General features: G+C 59.5%; 3 non-coding genes and 3 pseudogenes across 3 annotated transcripts; all 6 read right to left on the bottom strand.

The window, feature by feature from the left end:
* Positions 1-2,970, bottom strand: LOC145274704 (large subunit ribosomal RNA; annotated as a pseudogene; the record flags this gene model as incomplete).
* A 594-nt stretch (positions 2,971-3,564) lies between these two features.
* Positions 3,565-3,722, bottom strand: LOC145274705 (5.8S ribosomal RNA). The gene has a single exon (XR_013866887.1). It is a non-coding gene; the product is annotated as a 5.8S ribosomal RNA (ribosomal RNA).
* A 398-nt stretch (positions 3,723-4,120) lies between these two features.
* LOC145274708 (small subunit ribosomal RNA) lies at positions 4,121-6,491 on the bottom strand (annotated as a pseudogene).
* A 5,517-nt stretch (positions 6,492-12,008) lies between these two features.
* On the bottom strand, positions 12,009-17,733 carry LOC145274703 (large subunit ribosomal RNA). Its single transcript, XR_013866886.1, has one exon. It is a non-coding gene; the product is annotated as a large subunit ribosomal RNA (ribosomal RNA).
* A 600-nt stretch (positions 17,734-18,333) lies between these two features.
* On the bottom strand, positions 18,334-18,491 carry LOC145274699 (5.8S ribosomal RNA). The gene has a single exon (XR_013866884.1). It is a non-coding gene; the product is annotated as a 5.8S ribosomal RNA (ribosomal RNA).
* Positions 18,492-18,889: 398 nt separating this feature from the next.
* On the bottom strand, positions 18,890-21,260 carry LOC145274707 (small subunit ribosomal RNA; annotated as a pseudogene).
* Positions 21,261-23,244: the final 1,984 nt, after the last annotated feature.

The following is a 23,244-nucleotide window of genomic DNA, read 5'->3' as shown; positions in this document are numbered from 1 at the left end:
GTTTCGCCCGGGAAGCGACGGGCGCCGCCGACATCGCTGCCGACAGCGTCGCCACCCCCGGCCCTCTCCGAGTCCGGGTTCGGGAATATTAACCCGATTCCCTTTCGACGGGAGGCCGGCCGCTTTTTTTTTGTTTGGGCTTTTGATTCGATTCGATTCGATTCGCTTTCCTTTCACCTTTCATAACGGATCCGGCGCCTTTCGGGAAGACTTTCGCCCGCGTCTTAGGACCGACTGACCCGTGCTCGACCGCCGTTGGCACGGAACCCTTCTCCACTTCGGTCTTCGAAGGTCTCGTTCGAATATTTTGCTACTACCACCGAGATCTGCACCCGCGGTCGGCTCCACCCGGGCTCGCGCCCTAGGCTTCCGTGCTCGCCGCGGCGCCCTCCTACTCGTCGCGGCATCGTTTCGGCGCGAAAGTTCATCGCTCCTCGCCGCGACGGTCCGGCATCGGTCCGTCGCTCCAGCGCCATCCATTTTCGGGGCCGGTCGATTCGGCAGGTGAGTTGTTACACACTCCTTAGCGGATTCCGACTTCCGTGGCCACCGTCCTGCTGTCTATATCGACCACACCCTTTCGGGGATCTCATGGGCGTCGCGTTAGGCACCTTAGCCGGACGTTTGGTTCATCCCACAGCGCCAGTTCTGCTTACCAAAAGTGGCCCACTTGGCACTCGCATTCGAGGTGACCAACCGCCCAGCGAAGCGTGCTGGCGGCGGCGGCCGGATGGGTCGGCTCCGTCGTTCGGGAGAGTCGGCCCGTTCCACCCGTTCCGAGTTCGAGAGTAGGTCGAGGCCGTGAACGGCCCCGGGGCCTCCAATCGTTCGCTTTACCGGATGGAATTGCGACGATCGAGCGCCAGCTATCCTGAGGGAAACTTCGGAGGGAACCAGCTACTAGACGGCTCGATTGGTCTTTCGCCCCTACACCCGGTTCCGACGATCGATTTGCACGTCAGAGGCGCTTCGGACTTCCACCAGAGTTTCCTCTGGCTTCATCCCGACCGGGCGTGGATCGCCATCTTTCGGGTCCCTGGTCGCTCGCTACGCCAGAGTCGGCCGAGTCGTACTCGGAAAAAGGGGAAACCGACCCGGGGGTGATGCGCCCGCGCGCAGCGCCTAAACTCGACGACAAAATAGGACTAGTTCAAGCCGCGGGATCTCACCGATGGGCGGAAGGAGGATATGGAAGCTGGCGCCCGGCAATTCCCCTTTTTGGAAGATGCGCCGGTCCCCTCTCGGGGAGGAGGGAAAAACAACCGCACGTCAGCCACGAGCCTTCCCTCTCCTATCTCTCTCGGGAAGAGAGAAAAAAGGAAAAGTTGCGGGCACCGCAGCAGCGACGGCGGAAGGCCCGAAAACGCCGCGCCGGCGGGATCGGGCACGGCTCGGAGGCGGGTGAGGCGAGGAGAAGACGACGGCACGAGACCGACGACACCCCCCGACGACCCCCGGACGACTTTGCCACGACACCTCTCCCGATCGACGCCCTCCTACACGCTCTCTCGCTTTCGCTTCGCCTTCGGGGTTAGTCAGAGGTGGCCCCTACGACTCGCGAACGGCCAGGACTCCTCGGTCCGTGTTTTCAAGACGGGTCGGGTGGGTTGCCGATGCACGTCGCTGACCCGGGGTGGCGGGCGGCTCGAGTAAAAAAGCGTCGCCGAGCGACCTCTCCGGAAACGGAAACGGGCGCGGGCGGGGTTGCCCCCGACAAGAACCCGAAACGTCGGCGAGGTGCGTGACGGCGAGGCCGCGCCAGTCCTATCCCGCCTCTCATCGCGCACGCGCCCGAGACGGTGGGGCGCCTAAGGAGCGACACACAGAGTGCGTCGCCCGCACGCGACTTCCGGCGGGATCAAAACGGACCGGCTCGCCACGTGTAACGGATCGTGTCAGATTTCCTCCGTTCCCGGCAGAAAGGGGCAGTTACGTTCGCGGGCCCGACGGCCGGTGGCCCCCGACTTCACAAGGTGGGAAGACGGGGGTTTTCAGGGTGATGAAACGCCTGCCGCCTACGGAAAAAAACCCGCGTGTTCGACCTGCACGCCGGGAACGGGTCGCGACGACGGACCGGAGGGGAAGTGCGTCCGGTGCCGGCCGCGCGGAGGTCGCGCCGAAGCGCCCGCGCCATGATTACGCCGAGCGATGATGAAGGGGACGGGTGCAGCGGAGTCGCGCGCGGAGGGAGCAGGAGGAAAGAAGAAGCGGCGGCGACGGATGCGGCGGGTTAGGGCCCGGCGGCAGCAGCGATCGAGAGGACGAGTCCCCTCCGTCGCAGCCAACCGACGCAGCCACCTACCGACGCCGCGGTCGTCACCACGTTTCCCTTCCCGCTATCCACGCGGCCCGTCTCCTTCGTCGGCGACGCGGGCACAAAAGCTGGAACCGCGGGGAACGAGTCCCCCGCGGACACGACGAACGACGACCTGTGCCGCGACGGCCTCTCTTTCAAGAACACACATCGAGTTTGGGCTCGAGCCTAGGCAGCACCGGACTGAGTCCCCCCGCGATCGCGGTGAGCGGTCCCACCCGTTTACCCCTGGGCGGTTTCACGTTCTCTTGAACTCTCTCTCCAAAGTTCTTTTCAACTTTCCCTCACGGTACTTGTCGACTATCGGACTCGTCCCGGTATTTAGCCTTGGATGGAGCTTACCACCCGATTTGGGCTGCGTTCCCAAGCAACCCGACTCTCGGATCGAAGGCCGTCGCTCGCCGTCCGCACCGAATGGGCCTGGCACCCGCCGCGGGCGGCCCCGATCGAGGGAACTCCGAACTATGCGAGACGAAAACGAACGGCTGCCTTCGACCCATGCGCCACACGTCCCGAAGCCTTTAACTTGCGACGGGATTCGGCGTTGGGCTTCTCCCGGTTCACTCGCCGTTACTAAGGGAATCCCGGTTGGTTTCTTTTCCTCCGCTTAGCGATATGCTTAAGTTCAGCGGGTCGTCTCGTCCGAGCCGAGGGCGGCGGTTTTTAGTAGAGTGTGGTGTTTGGAGGAGAGGAATCTCGATCGGTACCCTCCGTGTGACGACGGCTGGCCGATATAGCGCCCGTCCGACCGAAAATGAAGAAGCCAACAATTAAAAAAAAGCGTGGGTCCTCCCCATCCGACGTTGCGTTGCCTACGACGCGGCCACCTTTTTACGGTGCGACGGCCGTGCTCGTCGCGCTGCTCGAGGCGTCGCTGAGAGACACCTTCATGAGGCAGAGAGCGAGACGAGCAGGCGGCGCTTACGTCGGCAGTCGGTTAGGTCGGTACTTTTTTTTTGGTCTCCCTTCGGCTGCTTTCGGACAGACTCCTCCTGCTCCTCCTCCACAGTGTTTCTTCACGCGGTCGAAAAGGGAAAAGACTCCGCGGTCTGCCAGCGGGAGACGAAGGAGGAGGCCGGAGAGGGTTTTAAAAAAAAAAAAAGACATTGAAAGGAGTCAATTCTTTTTTTATTTTTCTTCCCCCTCGTCACTCGCTCCTGCGACGTCCCGGTTACCACCGTGCCGAGGACCGGGCGGGCACGGGGACGGCAAGATGTCGTTTCGTTAACGGAGAAAGACATGTAACGTTCCGCCTCTCGACCGGACGTGGCCCCGAGACAAGGGATCTCGGGGCCGCAATGTGCGTTCGAGGTGTCGATGTTCACTGAGTCCTGCAATTCGCATCAGTTATCGCGGCTGGCCGCGCTCTTCATCGACGGACGAGCCGAGTGATCCCCCGTCCAGGGTTCAGCACTTGGTTTTTTTATATTAGTTTTTGTTTATATAGATTTAGTAGTGTGCGAGGAGGTCTGTGCGAGGAGGCGTGACGGCATTGCAATGTCGCGAGTAGTTTGTTTTTTTAGCTAGCGGCGGTGGCACAGCGGCTGCAAAAAAACAAAAAAAACGATAAAGCGGCGACAAGGCAAAGAAGAAGCGGCCATCACTTGCGGTGGGCGAAAAAACAAACAGGTGGTAAGACGCGGAAGCAAGCAAGAAGAGCTGGGGCTTTAAAAACCTCCGCGTCACCACAAATCTATCTCTCGCTCCGCCTTTTATAGGTTTGTTTGCGCGCATTCGAGGCGTTGACGCCGACAGACAGAGGAGGTAGGCCGGAAAACAACAAACCAGTCTCGAACGGGAAAACGGTAATGATCCTTCCGCAGGTTCACCTACGGAAACCTTGTTACGACTTTTACTTCCTCTAAACGATCGGGTTCGGTCGTCTTCTCCAGGCATCGAACGCCGAGGCGTAGATGCACGAGTGTCGTGACGGACACGTCGCGCACTGCCCGGCGGCGTCGTCGGCCAGATCCGAGGACCTCACCGGACCGTTCGATCGGTAGTAGCGACGGGCGGTGTGTACAAAGGGCAGGGACGTGATCGACGCGGGCTGTTGACCCGCGCCTACCGGGAATTCCTCGTTCACGGGGTTGGTTACAGGCCCCGATCCCTATCACGGGAGGTGGTTCAGAGGTTTCCCAACCCTCTCGGGCCGGGGCGAAGTCCCCGCTGATACCTCCAGTGTAGCGCGCGTGCGGCCCCGGACATCTAAGGGCATCACAGACCTGTTATCGCTCCGCCTCGTGTGGCTTTCTGCCACCCGTCCCTCTAAGAAGTGCGTGAGAAAACCGACCCGGACCCGAGCGCCACGGAGGACGCCGAGCCCGCCGTAAAAATCACTGACATCGGCGCACTAGTTAGCAGGCCGGAGTCTCGTTCGTTATCGGAATCAACCAGACGGATCGCTCCACCAACTAAGAACGGCCATGCACCACCACCCACCGAATCGAGAAAGAGCTATCGATCTGTCAATCCTACCGGTGTCCGGACCGGGTGAGTTTTCCCGTGTTGAGTCAAATTAAGCCGCAGGCTCCACTCCTGGTGGTGCCCTTCCGTCAATTCCTTTAAGTTTCAGCTTTGCAACCATACTCCCCCCGGAACCGAACTCTGGTTTCCCGCAGGCTACCCGCCGGGTCATGGAAGCGAACGCCGGCGGATCGCCGGTCGGCATCGTTTACGGTCGGAACTACGACGGTATCTGATCGTCTTCGAACCTCCGACTTTCGCTCTTGATCGAGGAAAACGTGCTTGCCACACGCCATCGCTGCAGTTCGTCTTGCGACGATCCAAGAATTTCACCTCTAACGTCGCAATACGAGTGGCCCCGACCGCTCCCTTCGATCATTGCCTCGCCGTAGACGGAGACCGACAGACGTAGACGAGGCCCTCTTCCATCATTCCATGCTTATCGTATGCAAGCTTGAACAGCCCGCTCTGAGCACTCTAATTTTTTCAAAGTGAACGTACCGGCCGCCGCGGACACTCGGTTAAGAGCACCCTTGGAGGAGAAACCGCCGACCGCAACACGCGCGCAGACAAGACACGAAGCAGGGACTCGGAGCGGACCGGGGGGTTCAAAAAAAAAGAGGAACGCGCGGAAAGGGAGAGGGAGAGAAGCGCGGGGGTCAGAGTGCGGGGATGCGAATGAACGCACCCAAACACACACACGTAGCACCCCCCCGTTAGACTACTCCCGGAACCGAACCGACGACCACTTGTTTTTTTTTTCCCGGATCCCGATCACGACCTCCTCGTCCACCTCGCCGGCAGGACCGCGTGGCGGGTATGCTAGCGGTTGACACCGGCGGAAAGGGCCGGGAATGCGAACGGACGACCAAAGTCAACGACGGACGATGGCGCCGCCGCCCCGGGGCCGCTTGCGCGACCACGAACCCGAGTTCGGACTACGAGCTTTTTAACCGCAACAACTTTAATATACGCTACCGGAGCTGGAATTACCGCGGCTGCTGGCACCAGACTTGCCCTCCGGTTGGTCCTCGTTAACGGATTTGAAGTGTACTCATTCCGATCGCGGGGCCTCGACAGAGTCCCGCGTCGTTATTTTTCGTCACTACCTCCCCGTGCCGGGAGTGGGTAATTTGCGCGCCTGCTGCCTTCCTTGGATGTGGTAGCCGTTTCGCATGCTCCCTCTCCGGAATCGAACCCCGATTCCCCGTTACCCGTAGTAACCACGGTAGGCACTTAACCGACCGTCGACAGTTGATAGGGCGGACCCTCGAGAGACCCGTCGCCGGGCGTGAAAGCTCGTGCGATCGACCAGTGAGTTATCCAGAGTCACCAAAGCGGAGCGCGCCGCCCTATGAGCCCCGCCACCGAACGGACCCGCGAGCGGGAACGCCGACGACGGGAGGACGGAATGACGCGCATCGGTCTCAGTCTAATATGTAGCGCCGCGACCCGGAACGGCCGACGCGGGTGCCAGCGCGCGAGGCGTGGCGACGACGGCGCGCCGACCGATCGCGGCCTGTGTCACATGTATTAGCTCTAGAATTGCCACAGTTATCCATCGCCTCCGAGGAGGAATACGGTCCCGAGGATTAGGTCCGGTTCCTGAGCCATTCGCGGTTTCGCCCGTTCTAATGCGTGGCGTGAACTTACACTTGCATGGCTTAAGCTTTGAGACAAGCATATGACTACTGGCAGGATCAACCAGGTATCGTTGGAATTTGGGACTTTGTTTCGACAGAACGACAGACCGACCGACCGACCGACCGACATAAGACAGACAACTACAACGACGGGCACGTGTTTATTTATTTTTCGAGGGGGTTCGCCGTCAGAAGAAGCGCGCTGCCCGCGCTGATGGCCTCTTTTTTGTTTCTCCCCTGACTTGGACCGAGACCGAGACTCAAAGAACGAAAGCGACCAACGTCGACAACAACAACGACAACGGCACCCTTGACAGCGATACATACGACAAACGACAAGCAGCACGACGGCAGTGCACACGGACATCGAGGGTCAAGGTGCAGACTGAACTCGCCGAGGTCGTCGTCATCGTGGTCGCCATCGATTCCGTCTCGTCGTCGTCGTCGTCAACGTCCACGTCACAGCCGGCCGAGAAGAGAGAACAGACGACAGCGTCGACAACAACAACATCGACAACGGCACCCTTGACAGCGATACATACGACAAACGACAAACAGCACGACGGCAGTGCACACGGACATCGGAGGTCAAGGTGCAGACTGGAATCGTCGAGGTCGTCGTCATCGTGGTCGCCATCGATGCCGTCTCGTCGTCGTCGTCGTCGTCTTCGTCGTCGTCGTCGTCATCAACGTACCAACCGACCGAGACGAGAGAGCAAGCAACAACGTCGACAACAACAACGACAACGGCACCCTTGACAGCGATACATACGACAAACGACAAACAGCACGACGGCAGTGCACACGGACATCGGAGGTCAAGGTGCAGACTGAACTCGTCGAGGTCGTCGTCATCGTGGTCGCCATCGATGCCGTCTCGTCGTCGTCGTCGTCTCCGTCGTCGTCGTCGTCGTCGCCAACGTCAACGTCAACATCACAGCCGTCATCGGGGAGGAGCTGGACCAGGGCAGCGGCGGCGTAAATTTTCCCGTCACCTTCGTCGTCGCCTTCGTCGACCGACCGACCGACCGGCGTCGTGTTCGTGCTCGGAAAACCGAGGAGAGACAACGTGCACATGGCGCGTTCTCGCAAGCGGCTCCTCGGTCCGATTTTTTTGGGCGGCTTTTTCGAGCTTTTTTTTTTTTTTCTCACCCTTTCGTCCGTGCGACGGCGAACGTTAGGGGAAAAAAAAAAAAAAAAAAAAAACGACAACAACGCGGCGGACCGGGCGAACAACATCGTCGACACACACGACATTGACGACCGGTCCCCCTTTTCACAATCGCATCGAGATAAAAACGAACGAGTCCGATTCGAGCACCGAGTCGCGAGCGGGAGGACTGTCGGTGCAAGTATCGATCACTGACGTGAGCGCTTCGCCGGACAGAGGATGGCTCATCCGGCAGCCGTGCAAATCGACGGTATGGGAAGAACGAACAAGAAGAGCAACGACTTGATCGGCGGCTTGGGAACTGCGGACGGTGAAAACGGGTTAATCGACTGCGACCACGACTGCTCGATCGATCTTCTTTGGCGCTAACAAAGGTGGAGGTGGCGCAAGAAGGGACTAGCGCTATCACCGTCCACGTATCAGAAGATGCGGCGGCAGACGTCGACGCTTATGCGTTGTCGGACGAGAAGTCGCTGCAGCACGTGTACCGCGAGCGGGACGTCCAAGGTTTTGCCAGACGGAAAGAAATCGGGTGTCAGCGAACGTTCACACGGCTGTGAGATCGGACGCTGACAGGAGTAGGAGGCGGCAGGCAGGCGGCGGTTACGGCGGCGGCGCCTGCTGCTGCTCATCCTCCTGTTTGCTGCGGCGACTTCCAGGACGGGAGAGCATCGAACAACGTACGTATGGTTACAAGGGGATCAGGATCTACATAGTGCATCCCCCGCGGCTATTTTTGTTTGTTTGTTCGCTCGTTCGTTAATTCGTTCGTTCGTTCGTTCGTTCGTTACAATGTACGTTTTTCCGTTCGACGGCGGCAGAGAGCGGCGGCGTTTCTCCCTAATCCGGAGGATTTATCGGTCGCACAGCGATGGGTCGTTCGGCCGATCATCGAAAGATTCGCAGGTAGTGGTTGAATGGCAGAACGGCAGCAACAACAGCGGCGGCTGAGAGCGGCGAACGCTGAGGCGGAAGCAGAAGCTGCAGCAAACGTATCGGCTAAACATGGTGGACATAGATATGGCTGACGACGCGGGTACCACGACGACTATGGAACCAGGAAAAGGAGCCGTTAGTTGTTCCAACATATCGTTCGACACGTCGAGCAGCCCTAGGTCCACGGAGAAGCACACACACGTACCACGTATTATAACCTAACGACGATGAGCGGGCGCACGGTTGGCAGGAACGAAGGCGGCGGATCAAAACAAGTTGGAGCGCGGCGACAGCGATAACGGTGACAGCCCTAGGCGGCGGAGATGCCACTTTCTGACGCCTTTGCGACAAGCCCGTAGAGACGTTCCGGACCACCACGAGGCAAAGAGTCGCTGCTCCGACGAACCGACACACCAAAGTGTGCTTCCTACCGAACATGTTTTATAAAACTTTCAAACTGGAAAACCCCAGAAATGGTGTTGGTATTCGTCCAGACCCACCTCCGACACCTGAAAATGGTGGTCAAAAAAAACGTCGATTATACGAAGCGACATTTCTGGTCGGCGATTTTCCAGTTTTACGCCTACTGCCACATGGGGATGTCGGTAGGCGTCGCAAAGTGCCTTCTCGACGCCTAGGCACACCAGGACTTTGTCATTTTTTTCCCCCTCGACATTCCTGGTCCGGTCTATTCCGATTTTACACCTACCGCCATGTGGGGGTGGCAGTAGGCGTCGAAAAGTGCCTTCTCGACCGCTAGCGACACCACTACTTTATCGAGCTCTGGAGGCCCGCACACCGACCCGGGGGCCGCGGAGTCGACCCCGGGGGCCTCCTGGCGTCGCCGCCGCTCACTTGGACGCCTTCCGCAACCTGTGGTCCCGCTCGGGGCCGCCGGGAGCCTCGCCGACCTGACCGGTGTCGGTAGGCGTCTGGAAGCGCCCGGCCGACCTGGACGAGGTCCCCCTGGCCCCCGGGGGACACCCCTTAGTTGGATGGGGGTGCTGTCCCGGGCACACATGCAACCCGCGGCCGCCTACCGACAGCCCCCTTCGCTCGATCGCTACTCCTTTCCAACATATGTCGGAGAAGCCGGGCGGTTGTGAAACCCCAGAAATGGTGTTGGTATTCGTCCAGACCCACCTCCGACACCTGAAAATGGTGGTCAAAAAAAACGTCGATTATACGAAGCGACATTTCTGGTCGGCGATTTTCCAGTTTTGCGCCTACCGCCATGTGGGGGTGGCAGTAGGCGTCGAAAAGTGCCTTCTCGACCGCTAGCGACACCACTACTTTATCGAGCTCTGGAGGCCCGCACACCGACCCGGGGGCCGCGGAGTCGACCCCGGGGGCCTCCTGGCGTCGCCGCCGCTCACTTGGACGCCTTCCGCAACCTGTGGTCCCGCTCGGGGCCGCCGGGAGCCTCGCCGACCTGACCGGTGTCGGTAGGCGTCTGGAAGCGCCCGGCCGACCTGGACGAGGTCCCCCTGGCCCCCGGGGGACACCCCTTAGTTGGATGGGGGTGCTGTCCCGGGCACACATGCAACCCGCGGCCGCCTACCGACAGCCCCCTTCGCTCGATCGCTACTCCTTTCCAACATATGTCGGAGAAGCCGGGCGGTTGTGAAACCCCAGAAATGGTGTTGGTATTCGTCCAGACCCACCTCCGACACCTGAAAATGGTGGTCAAAAAAAACGTCGATTATACGAAGCGACATTTCTGGTCGGCGATTTTCCAGTTTTGCGCCTACCGCCATGTGGGGGTGGCAGTAGGCGTCGAAAAGTGCCTTCTCGACCGCTAGCGACACCACTACTTTATCGAGCTCTGGAGGCCCGCACACCGACCCGGGGGCCGCGGAGTCGACCCCGGGGGCCTCCTGGCGTCGCCGCCGCTCACTTGGACGCCTTCCGCAACCTGTGGTCCCGCTCGGGGCCGCCGGGAGCCTCGCCGACCTGACCGGTGTCGGTAGGCGTCAGTCAAACTTGCTTAAGAGGCAAAGCCTCCTCACACCTTAAGAGAGTCACAGTTAGTCCCGCCGTTTACCCGTGGTCGTCGTCGGGGGTGCCGGTCGGTGTGTTTCGGCGTGTTTCTTTCTTACTTTAGCTCGCTCCTATAAGCTAACTCAGCAGCCCTGCTAAAATCAATTTATCATTATTTTCAATCTATCGAAAATCTTAATTTATTATTATTTTCCAACTATCGAAAATCTTAATAGAGTTGGGGTTTTTTGTTTGTTTTTTTTTTTAAATTCCATTGTAACAACAGACAGCCAGCCAGCAGCATGTGGTGTCGGTAGGCGTCTGGAAGCGCTTGAGGAGGCAGAGGAGTTGGCAAGCTCGCTAAACTGCCCGCTGGTGTGGTGGTGTCGGTAGAGGCGTCTTGAATATACCCGGTCGCTCGATCGACGACGACGACGGCTAGGTGGCCGAGGAGGAGGACTACCTACCTACCTAGCCGAATAGCCGTGGTAGTCGTCAGTCAAACTTGCTTAAGAGGCGGCAAAGTCCGCCGTTTACCCGTGGTCGTCGTTCGGGGGTGCCGGTCGGTGTGTTTCGGCGTGTTTCTTTCTTACTTTAGCTCGCTCCTATAAGCTAACTCAGCAGCCCTGCTAAAATCAATTTATCATTATTTTCAATCTATCGAAAATCTTAATTTATTATTATTTTCCAACTATCGAAAATCTTAATAGAGTTGGGGTTTTTTGTTTGTTTTTTTTTTTAAATTCCATTGTAACAACAGACAGCCAGCCAGCAGCATGTGGTGTCGGTAGGCGTCTGGAAGCGCTTGAGGAGGCAGAGGAGTTGGCAAGCTCGCTAAACTGCCCGCTGGTGTGGTGGTGTCGGTAGAGGCGTCTTGAATATACCCGGTCGCCTCGATCGACGACGACGGCTAGGTGGCCGAGGAGGAGGACTACCTACCTACCTACCTAGCCGAATAGCCGTGGTAGTCGTCAGTCAAACTTGCTTAAGAGGCGGCAAAGTCCCGCCGTTTACCCGTGGTCGTCGTCGGGGGTGCCGGTCGGTGTGTTTCGGCGTGTTTCTTTCTTACTTTAGCTCGCTCCTATAAGCAACTCAGCAGCCCTGCTAAAATCAATTTATCATTATTTTCAATCTATCGAAAATCTTAATAAATGAGATTTGGTTTTCATGTGAATGTTATCATCTATAAGTTAAAACTTTGTTTATAAAAAGAAATCATGTTAATGACATCGACTGCGGCCGGGTGCCGGAACCCCGTAAGCATTTTTCACTCCAACTTTATTTTAATAAACAGCCAGTCTAGAGTTAAGGAAGGAAAAAAAATTAATTATAAAAAATAATATTCGTTCGGAACGGATCGAGGAAAAAACAAAAAACACGCGGAGAAATAATGGTCTCTCTCCACACCGCTTCGTCTTTCCGGTACGAAACGGACTCGGAACTCGGACTCGGACTCGGACTCTGACTCGGTCTCCGTCTCGGTCGTCCCTCGGTGAGGACGAATCGTTTCGGTCGAGGGCTTAGTCTCAATAGATCGCAGTGTGGTGGCTGCTCTACTAAGTACGACACCCCGAGCCTGAAGTCAAGTGGTCTACGAGCGATCCCTCGTCTCACGCTCCACAGGGGGTTCGAAACAGGACGGCGACGGCAACATCCCGCCGGTCGCGCATGTCGAGTCGGTTGGCCCGTTCGCGCACGCCGCCGCGTAAGCAGCAACGACGACAGCGACCCGACGACGGCCGGAGACCGCCGACGAAACCACCACCGCCGCCACCACCACAAGCGACGACGACCGCTATGGCAGGCTCCAGCGGAACGGAAAGAGACGCCTTTCGTAATACCGTGACGGCACCGGTCGCGGTTCCGGCTTAGAGGCTTTCAGCCGTTATCGCGCGGAGGCAGCGTGGCACCGCCGCTCGTTCGAGCGAGCACGCGAACCGTTGCTCCGATCCCGCGGTTCCTCTCGTACTGGACGGGATAGCCGTGGCCACGGCCGACGTAACACACGTGTCGATCGTTAGGATAAAAACTAACCTGTCTCACGACGGTCTAAACCCAGCTCACGTTCCCTGTCAGGGGTGAACAATCCAACGCTTGGCGAATTCTGCTTCGCAATGATAGGAAGAGCCGACATCGAAGGATCAAAAAGCGACGTCGCTACGAACGCTTGGCCGCCACAAGCCAGTTATCCCTGTGGTAACTTTTTCTGACACCTCTCGGCGGAACGGAGCTCTCCGCTCGGAAGGATCGATGGGCCACGCTTTCGCGGTCCGTATTCGTACTGAAAATCGAGATCGAGCCGAGCTTTTGCCCTTTTGCTCTACGCGAGGTTTCCGTCCTCGCTGAGCTCGCCTTGGGACACCTGCGTTACCGTTTGACAGACGTACCGCCCCAGTCAAACTCCCCGCCCGGCACGGTCCCGGCTAAGGGTCGAGCGCGGAATCCAGAATCTTGGGAGCCCGCGCCCTTGGCGCTAGCAGAGGGCCGCGGAGCGACCCGTCCCCTTTTTCACCGGGTGAGCGAGGAAACGACGGAAGTGGCGGTATTTCAGGTTCGACGTTGCCGAACGACGCCGGCGCAGACCACGGCCGAAAGGAGGACCGACAAGGGTGAGGCGCACAAAGACGCGCAGCCGGACGGGGGTGGAAAGACGGAAACGACCGGCGATGAGACAGCGACGGGAATGAACCCGCCGACCGCCGGACACCGACCGCGACCGCTCCCCCCTCCACCGCTCGACACGCGACGTCCCGAACGCCGCCCCGCGGAAGACCCCGACCGCGGCGCAGCCGACGCCGACGAAGGCACGCCTCCCGCCTATGCTACACCTCCGTGTCTCCTCACAGAGTCGGACTAGAGTCAAGCTCAACAGGGTCTTCTTTCCCCGCCGATCGTTCCAAGCCCGTTCCCTTGGCTGTGGTTTCGCTAGATAGTAGGTAGGGACAGTGGGAATCTCGTTGATCCGTTCATGCGCGTCACTAATTAGATGACGAGGCATTTGGCTACCTTAAGAGAGTCATAGTTACTCCCGCCGTTTACCCGCGCTTGGTTGAATTCTTCACTTTGACATTCAGAGCCACTGGGCAGAAATCACATCGTGTCTGTACGGGTCGACCGGCCACACGATGCTTTGTTTTAATTAGACAGTCGGATTCCCCCGGTCCGTACCAGTTCCGAGTTGACCGTTCGCTGCCGGACGAACGCCCCCACGCCGAGAGAGACGCTGAGCAACGGGCGAAGAGGGACGGACGCTGCCGCGAAGCAGCACCCGCCTTCACCCGAAGAGGGGCTGGAAGCCGTGGCGCTCCACGAAGACCCGGGCGAGGAGCCGTTTTGCTCGCCACCCGACGCGCCGGTAGCGACGAGGCGGTACCGCAGGCGGACGAGTCCCGTGGCGACGACGCAACCTTGAACCGGCCGCGACGAGGAGTTAGAAGGACGGAGAAGAGAGGGAGCATCGGCGCGGACAGCGCAGGAGCGGAGGACGCCGCGTCCGGAGGTGCCGACGAAGACCGCACCGGCAAAGCGACGACGACACGTCCGCAAGGCAGCCTCACCCCTTTTCGAGGAGGACGGAGACGTTGCGACGAACGGATTGGAGCCGCCCGCCGCCACCCCGACCCCGGAGCGAAGCACCCCGCAGAAAAGCCGCTTGAACCGCCGCCGCCAGAAAGACGACCCCCGCCGACGGTCCCCCGCCGTTTTGGTCGACGCCACACTCCTGCCGCCCGACGGCGGACTCCCACCCGTATCGCTCTCCGACCCGCAACACACGCTCGCTTGACCGCGACCGCTTGACCGGAACACGCCGCCGCACAACGGACCGCCGCGGCCCCTATGCCTTCGCCGCAAAGCGCGAACGGAGCGAACGCTACAGCCCCGTACCGGTTCCTCGCTTCGCGCGGGCACGGCCCGACCGACCCGGTCCTCGGAGCCAATCCTTCTTCCGAAGGTACGGATCCATTTTTGCCGACTTCCCTTACCTACATTGATGCCATCGACGAGAGGCTGTACACCTTGGAGACCTGCTGCGGATGGTGGGTACGGACCGACTCGAGAGCTGCGAAAACCGGACCCGGATTTTCCAGGGCCGCCGAAAGCGCACCGGACGCCGCCCGAGCCGCGGCGCTCTACAGGTACCTTTTCCGTATCTCCGGACGAGCCGATTCCACGGACATGGTCCTTTACGAAGAAGAGAGAACTCTTCCCGGGGCTCCCGGCGACGTCTCCGGGCTCGCTTGCGTCACCGCGGTTTCGCCCGGGAAGCGACGGGCGCCGCCGACATCGCTGCCGACAGCGTCGCCACCCCCGGGCCCTCTCCGAGTCCGGGTTCGGGAATATTAACCCGATTCCCTTTCGACGGGAGGCCGGCCGCTTTTTTTTTGTTTGGGCTTTTGATTCGATTCGATTCGATTCGCTTTCCTTTCACCTTTCATAACGGATCCGGCGCCTTTCGGGAAGACTTTCGCCCGCGTCTTAGGACCGACTGACCCGTGCTCGACCGCCGTTGGCACGGAACCCTTCTCCACTTCGGTCTTCGAAGGTCTCGTTCGAATATTTGCTACTACCACCGAGATCTGCACCCGCGGTCGGCTCCACCCGGGCTCGCGCCCTAGGCTTCCGTGCTCGCCGCGGCGCCCTCCTACTCGTCGCGGCATCGTTTCGGCGCGAAAGTTCATCGCTCCTCGCCGCGACGGTCCGGCATCGGTCCGTCGCTCCAGCGCCATCCATTTTCGGGGCCGGTCGATTCGGCAGGTGAGTTGTTACACACTCCTTAGCGGATTCCGACTTCCGTGGCCACCGTCCTGCTGTCTATATCGACCGACACCCTTTCGGGGATCTCATGGGCGTCGCGTTAGGCACCTTAGCCGGACGTTTGGTTCATCCCACAGCGCCAGTTCTGCTTACCAAAAGTGGCCCACTTGGCACTCGCATTCGAGGTGACCAACCGCCCAGCGAAGCGTGCTGGCGGCGGCGGCCGGATGGGGTCGGCTCCGTCGTTCGGGAGAGTCGGCCCGTTCCACCCGTTCCCGAGTTCGAGAGTAGGTCGAGGCCGTGAACGGCCCCGGGGCCTCCAATCGTTCGCTTTACCGGATGGAATTGCGACGATCGAGCGCCAGCTATCCTGAGGGAAACTTCGGAGGGAACACCAGCTACTAGACGGCTCGATTGGTCTTTCGCCCCTACACCCGGTTCCGACGATCGATTTGCACGTCAGAGGCGCTTCGGACTTCCACCAGAGTTTCCTCTGGCTTCATCCCGACCGGGCGTGGATCGCCATCTTTCGGGTCCCTGGTCGCTCGCTACGCCAGAGTCGGCCGAGTCGTACTCGGAAAAAGGGGAAACCGACCCGGGGGTGATGCGCCCGCGCGCAGCGCCTAAACTCGACGACAAAATAGGACTAGTTCAAGCCGCGGGATCTCACCGATGGGCGGAAGGAGGATATGGAAGCTGGCGCCCGGCAATTCCCCTTTTTGGATGATGCGCCGGTCCCCTCTCGGGGAGGAGGGAAAAACAACCGCACGTCAGCCACGAGCCTTCCCTCTCCTATCTCTCTCGGAAGAGAGAAAAAAGGAAAAGTTGCGGGCACCGCAGCAGCGACGGCGGAAGGCGAAAACGCCGCGCCGGCGGGATCGGGCACGGCTCGGAGGCGGGTGAGGCGAGGAGAAGACGACGGCACGAGACCGACGACACCCCCCGACGACCCCCGGACGACTTTGCCACGACACCTCTCCCGATCGACGCCCTCCTACACGCTCTCTCGCTTTCGCTTCGCCTTCGGGGTTAGTCAGAGGTGGCCCCTACGACTCGCGAACGGCCAGGACTCCTCGGTCCGTGTTTCAAGACGGGTCGGGTGGGTTGCCGATGCACGTCGCTGACCCGGGGTGGCGGGCGGCTCGAGTAAAAAAGCGTCGCCGAGCGACCTCTCCGGAAACGGAAACGGGCGCGGGCGGGGTTGCCCCCGACAAGAACCCGAAACGTCGGCGAGGTGCGTGACGGCGAGGCCGCGCCAGTCCTATCCCGCCTCTCATCGCGCACGCGCCCGAGACGGTGGGGCGCCTAAGGAGCGACACACAGAGTGCGTCGCCCGCACGCGACTTCCGGCGGGATCAAAACGGACCGGCTCGCCACGTGTAACGGATCGTGTCAGATTTCCTCCGTTCCCGGCAGAAAGGGGCAGTTACGTTCGCGGGCCCGACGGCCGGTGGCCCCCGACTTCACAAGGTGGGAAGACGGGGGTTTTCAGGGTGATGAAACGCCTGCCGCCTACGGAAAAAAACCCGCGTGTTCGACCTGCACGCCGGGAACGGGTCGCGACGACGGACCGGAGGGGAAGTGCGTCCGGTGCCGGCCGCGCGGAGGTCGCGCCGAAGCGCCCGCGCCATGATTACGCCGAGCGATGATGAAGGGGACGGGTGCAGCGGAGTCGCGCGCGGAGGGAGCAGGAGGAAAGAAGAAGCGGCGGCGACGGATGCGGCGGGTTAGGGCCCGGCGGCAGCAGCGATCGAGAGGACGAGTCCCCTCCGTCCGCAGCCAACCGACGCAGCCACCTACCGACGCCGCGGTCGTCACCACGTTTCCCTTCCCGCTATCCACGCGGCCCGTCTCCTTCGTCGGCGACGCGGGCACAAAAGCTGGAACCGCGGGGAACGAGTCCCCGCGGACACGACGAACGACGACCTGTGCCGCGACGGCCTCTCTTTCAAGAACACACATCGAGTTTGGGCTCGAGCCTAGGCAGCACCGGACTGAGTCCCCCCGCGATCGCGGTGAGCGGTCCCACCCGTTTACCCCTGGGCGGTTTCACGTTCTCTTGAACTCTCTCTCCAAAGTTCTTTTCAACTTTCCCTCACGGTACTTGTCGACTATCGGACTCGTCCCGGTATTTAGCCTTGGATGGAGCTTACCACCCGATTTGGGCTGCGTTCCCAAGCAACCCGACTCTCGGATCGAAGGCCGTCGCTCGCCGTCCGCACCGAATGGGCCTGGCACCCGCCGGCGGGCGGCCCCGATCGAGGGAACTCCGAACTATGCGAGACGAAAACGAACGGCTGCCTTCGACCCATGCGCCACACGTCCCGAAGCCTTTAACTTGCGACGGGATTCGGCGTTGGGCTTCTCCCGGTTCACTCGCCGTTACTAAGGGAATCCCGGTTGGTTTCTTTTCCTCCGCTTAGCGATATGCTTAAGTTCAGCGGGTCGTCTCGTCCGAGCCGAGGGCGGCGGTTTTTAGTAGAGTGTGGTGTTTGGAGGAGAGGAATCTCGATCGGTACCCCTCCGTGTGACGACGGCTGGCCGATATAGCGCCCGTCCCGACCGAAAATGAAGAAGCCAACAATTAAAAAAAAGCGTGGGTCCTCCCCATCCGACGTTGCGTTGCCTACGACGCGGCCACCTTTTTACGGTGCGGACGGCCGTGCTCGTCGCGCTGCTCGAGGCGTCGCTGAGAGACACCTTCATGAGGCAGAGAGCGAGACGAGCAGGCGGCGCTTACGTCGGCAGTCGGTTAGGTCGGTACTTTTTTTTTGGTCTTCCCTTCGGCTGCTTTCGGACAGACTCCTCCTGCTCCTCCTCCCACAGTGTTTCTTCACGCGGTCGAAAAGGGAAAAGACTCCGCGGTCTGCCAGCGGGAGACGAAGGAGGAGGCCGGAGAGGGTTTTAAAAAAAAAAAAGACATTGAAAGGAGTCAAATTCTTTTTTTATTTTTCTTCCCCCTCGTCACTCGCTCCTGCGACGTCCCGGTTACCACCGTGCCGAGGACCGGGCGGGCACGGGGACGGCAAGATGTCGTTTCGTTAACGGAGAAAGACATGTAAACGTTCCGCCTCTCGACCGGACGTGGCCCCGAGACAAGGGATCTCGGGGCCGCAATGTGCGTTCGAGGTGTCGATGTTCACTGAGTCCTGCAATTCGCATCAGTTATCGCGGCTGGCCGCGCTCTTCATCGACGGACGAGCCGAGTGATCCCCCGTCCAGGGTTCAGCACTTGGTTTTTTTATATTAGTTTTTGTTTATATAGATTTAGTAGTGTGCGAGGAGGTCTGTGCGAGGAGGCGTGACGGCATTGCAATGTCGCGAGTAGTTTGTTTTTTTAGCTAGCGGCGGTGGCACAGCGGCTGCAAAAAAACAAAAAAAACGATAAAGCGGCGACAAGGCAAAGAAGAAGCGGCCATCACTTGCGGTGGGCGAAAAAACAAACAGGTGGTAAGACGCGGAAGCAAGCAAGAAGAGCTGGGGCTTTAAAAACCTCCGCGTCACCACAAATCTATCTCTCGCTCCGCCTTTTATAGGTTTGTTTGCGCGCATTCGAGGCGTTGACGCCGACAGACAGAGGAGGTAGGCCGGAAAACAACAAACCAGTCTCGAACGGGAAAACGGTAATGATCCTTCCGCAGGTTCACCTACGGAAACCTTGTTACGACTTTTACTTCCTCTAAACGATCGGGTTCGGTCGTCTTCTCCAGGCATCGAACGCCGAGGCGTAGATGCACGAGTGTCGTGACGGACACGTCGCGCACTGCCCGGCGGCGTCGTCGGCCAGATCCGAGGACCTCACCGGACCGTTCGATCGGTAGTAGCGACGGGCGGTGTGTACAAAGGGCAGGGACGTGATCGACGCGGGCTGTTGACCCGCGCCTACCGGGAATTCCTCGTTCACGGGGTTGGTTACAGGCCCCGATCCCTATCACGGGAGGTGGTTCAGAGGTTTCCCAACCCTCTCGGGCCGGGGCGAAGTCCCCGCTGATACCTCCAGTGTAGCGCGCGTGCGGCCCCGGACATCTAAGGGCATCACAGACCTGTTATCGCTCCGCCTCGTGTGGCTTTCTGCCACCCGTCCCTCTAAGAAGTGCGTGAGAAAACCGACCCGGACCCGAGCGCCACGGAGGACGCCGAGCCCGCCGTAAAAATCACTGACATCGGCGCACTAGTTAGCAGGCCGGAGTCTCGTTCGTTATCGGAATCAACCAGACGGATCGCTCCACCAACTAAGAACGGCCATGCACCACCACCCACCGAATCGAGAAAGAGCTATCGATCTGTCAATCCTACCGGTGTCCGGACCGGGTGAGTTTTCCCGTGTTGAGTCAAATTAAGCCGCAGGCTCCACTCCTGGTGGTGCCCTTCCGTCAATTCCTTTAAGTTTCAGCTTTGCAACCATACTCCCCCCGGAACCGAACTCTGGTTTCCCGCAGGCTACCCGCCGGGTCATGGAAGCGAACGCCGGCGGATCGCCGGTCGGCATCGTTTACGGTCGGAACTACGACGGTATCTGATCGTCTTCGAACCTCCGACTTTCGCTCTTGATCGAGGAAAACGTGCTTGCCACACGCCATCGCTGCAGTTCGTCTTGCGACGATCCAAGAATTTCACCTCTAACGTCGCAATACGAGTGGCCCCGACCGCTCCCTTCGATCATTGCCTCGCCGTAGACGGAGACCGACAGACGTAGACGAGGCCCTCTTCCATCATTCCATGCTTATCGTATGCAAGCTTGAACAGCCCGCTCTGAGCACTCTAATTTTTTCAAAGTGAACGTACCGGCCGCCGCGGACACTCGGTTAAGAGCACCCTTGGAGGAGAAACCGCCGACCGCAACACGCGCGCAGACAAGACACGAAGCAGGGACTCGGAGCGGACCGGGGGGTTCAAAAAAAAAGAGGAACGCGCGGAAAGGGAGAGGGAGAGAAGCGCGGGGGTCAGAGTGCGGGGATGCGAATGAACGCACCCAAACACACACACGTAGCACCCCCCCGTTAGACTACTCCCGGAACCGAACCGACGACCACTTGTTTTTTTTTTCCCGGATCCCGATCACGACCTCCTCGTCCACCTCGCCGGCAGGACCGCGTGGCGGGTATGCTAGCGGTTGACACCGGCGGAAAGGGCCGGGAATGCGAACGGACGACCAAAGTCAACGACGGACGATGGCGCCGCCGCCCCGGGGCCGCTTGCGCGACCACGAACCCGAGTTCGGACTACGAGCTTTTTAACCGCAACAACTTTAATATACGCTACCGGAGCTGGAATTACCGCGGCTGCTGGCACCAGACTTGCCCTCCGGTTGGTCCTCGTTAACGGATTTGAAGTGTACTCATTCCGATCGCGGGGCCTCGACAGAGTCCCGCGTCGTTATTTTTCGTCACTACCTCCCCGTGCCGGGAGTGGGTAATTTGCGCGCCTGCTGCCTTCCTTGGATGTGGTAGCCGTTTCGCATGCTCCCTCTCCGGAATCGAACCCCGATTCCCCGTTACCCGTAGTAACCACGGTAGGCACTTAACCGACCGTCGACAGTTGATAGGGCGGACCCTCGAGAGACCCGTCGCCGGGCGTGAAAGCTCGTGCGATCGACCAGTGAGTTATCCAGAGTCACCAAAGCGGAGCGCGCCGCCCTATGAGCCCCGCCACCGAACGGACCCGCGAGCGGGAACGCCGACGACGGGAGGACGGAATGACGCGCATCGGTCTCAGTCTAATATGTAGCGCCGCGACCCGGAACGGCCGACGCGGGTGCCAGCGCGCGAGGCGTGGCGACGACGGCGCGCCGACCGATCGCGGCCTGTGTCACATGTATTAGCTCTAGAATTGCCACAGTTATCCATCGCCTCCGAGGAGGAATACGGTCCCGAGGATTAGGTCCGGTTCCTGAGCCATTCGCGGTTTCGCCCGTTCTAATGCGTGGCGTGAACTTACACTTGCATGGCTTAAGCTTTGAGACAAGCATATGACTACTGGCAGGATCAACCAGGTATCGTTGGAATTTGGGACTTTGTTTCGACAGAACGACAGACCGACCGACCGACCGACCGACATAAGACAGACAACTACAACGACGGGCACGTGTTTATTTATTTTTCGAGGGGGTTCGCCGTCAGTAGAAGCGCGCTGCCCGCGCTGATGGCCTCTTTTTTGTTTCTCCCCTGACTTGGACCGAGACCGAGACTCAAAGAACGAAAGCGACCAACGTCGACAACAACAACGACAACGGCACCCTTGACAGCGATACATACGACAAACGACAAGCAGCACGACGGCAGTGCACACGGACATCGAGGGTCAAGGTGCAGACTGAACTCGCCGAGGTCGTCGTCATCGTGGTCGCCATCGATTCCGTCTCGTCGTCGTCGTCGTCAACGTCCACGTCACAGCCGGCCGAGAAGAGAGAACAGACGACAGCGTCGACAACAACAACATCGACAACGGCACCCTTGACAGCGATACATACGACAAACGACAAACAGCACGACGGCAGTGCACACGGACATCGGAGGTCAAGGTGCAGACTGGAATCGTCGAGGTCGTCGTCATCGTGGTCGCCATCGATGCCGTCTCGTCGTCGTCGTCGTCGTCTTCGTCGTCGTCGTCGTCGTCATCAACGTACCAACCGACCGAGACGAGAGAGCAAGCAACAACGTCGACAACAACAACGACAACGGCACCCTTGACAGCGATACATACGACAAACGACAATACGACAAACGACAAACAGCACGACGGCAGTGCACACGGACATCGGAGGTCAAGGTGCAGACTGAACTCGTCGAGGTCGTCGTCATCGTGGTCGCCATCGATGCCGTCTCGTCGTCGTCGTCGTCTCCGTCGTCGTCGTCGTCGTCGCCAACGTCAACGTCAACATCACAGCCGTCATCGGGGAGGAGCTGGACCAGGGCAGCGGCGGCGTAAATTTTCCCCGTCACCTTCGTCGTCGCCTTCGTCGACCGACCGACCGACCGGCGTCGTGTTCGTGCTCGGAAAACCGAGGAGAGACAACGTGCACATGGCGCGTTCTCGCAAGCGGCTCCTCGGTCCGATTTTTTTGGGCGGCTTTTTCGAGCTTTTTTTTTTCTCACCCTTTCGTCCGTGCGACGGCGAACGTTAGGGGAAAAAAAAAAAAAAACGACAACAACGCGGCGGACCGGGCGAACAACATCGTCGACACACACGACATTGACGACCGGTCCCCCTTTTCACAATCGCATCGAGATAAAAACGAACGAGTCCGATTCGAGCACCGAGTCGCGAGCGGGAGGACTGTCGGTGCAAGTATCGATCACTGACGTGAGCGCTTCGCCGGACAGAGGATGGCTCATCCGGCAGCCGTGCAAATCGACGGTATGGGAAGAACGAACAAGAAGAGCAACGACTTGATCGGCGGCTTGGGAACTGCGGACGGTGAAACGGGTTAATCGACTGCGACCACGACTGCTCGATCGATCTTCTTTGGCGCTAACAAAGGTGGAGGTGGCGCAAGAAGGGACTAGCGCTATCACCGTCCAGTATCAGAAGATGCGGCGGCAGACGTCGACGCTTATGCGTTGTCGGACGAGAAGTCGCTGCAGCACGTGTACCGCGAGCGGGACGTCCAAGGTTTTGCCAGACGGAAAGAAATCGGGTGTCAGCGAACGTTCACACGGCTGTGAGATCGGACGCTGACAGGAGTAGGAGGCGGCAGGCAGGCGGCGGTTACGGCGGCGGCGCCTGCTGCTGCTCATCCTCCTGTTTGCTGCGGCGACTTCCAGGACGGGAGAGCATCGAACAACGTACGTATGGTTACAAGGGGATCAGGATCTACATAGTGCATCCCCCGCGGCTATTTTTGTTTGTTTGTTCGCTCGTTCGTTAATTCGTTCGTTCGTTCGTTCGTTCGTTACAATGTACGTTTTTCCGTTCGACGGCGGCAGAGAGCGGCGGCGTTTCTCCCTAATCCGGAGGATTTATCGGTCGCACAGCGATGG

Source organism: Euprymna scolopes, unplaced genomic scaffold (assembly GCF_053919585.1).
Source record: "Euprymna scolopes isolate OS-2025 unplaced genomic scaffold, ASM5391958v1 sca411, whole genome shotgun sequence".
Classification (NCBI taxonomy): Eukaryota; Metazoa; Mollusca; class Cephalopoda; order Sepiida; family Sepiolidae; genus Euprymna; species Euprymna scolopes.
Note: the sequence above shows the minus strand (reverse complement) of the source record. Positions and strands in the feature narration are given on the sequence as shown.